The sequence below is a fragment of the Triticum dicoccoides genome, chromosome 5B (assembly GCF_002162155.2).
Source record: "Triticum dicoccoides isolate Atlit2015 ecotype Zavitan chromosome 5B, WEW_v2.0, whole genome shotgun sequence".
Lineage (NCBI taxonomy): Eukaryota > Viridiplantae > Streptophyta > Magnoliopsida > Poales > Poaceae > Triticum > Triticum dicoccoides.
In genome coordinates this window covers 284,671,185-284,671,668 of record NC_041389.1, presented here as the reverse complement: position 1 = coordinate 284,671,668, position 484 = coordinate 284,671,185, and positions in this window count along the sequence as shown.

Here is a 484-nt window from a genome sequence, read left to right as displayed (position 1 = left end):
CACCACTCCCATGTAAGGAAGGCCTCCTATTTGATGTGTAGATTGGAGGAAAGCAACCCCCCCCCCCCACACACACACACTTTGGGTTGACCCATGTGAGGGCGGGGGCTCCCCTATTTTGTTTTCGCTTTTCTTCTTTCATTTTTATTCCTTCTGTTTTTTGCTTTTTAAACTCTGAACAATCTTCACAAATCCAAAATTCCAAAAATTGTCGCAACTTCAAAACATGTTCACAAATCAAAATTTTGAAAAAGAAATGTTGGTGACTTCAAAACATGTTCCAAATTTTCAAAAAATATCATGAAATTGAAAATTGTTCATGAATTTAAGAAAATGTTCCAATTATTTTTTTTAAAAAAATCAAAGATTTTCATAAATGTTCTTAACAACATCATGAAATTGAAAAATGTTCAAGAATTTGAAAAGATATTTCATTTTTAAAAGTTGTTCATGAATTAAAAAAGTTCCTAATTTCAAAAAATGT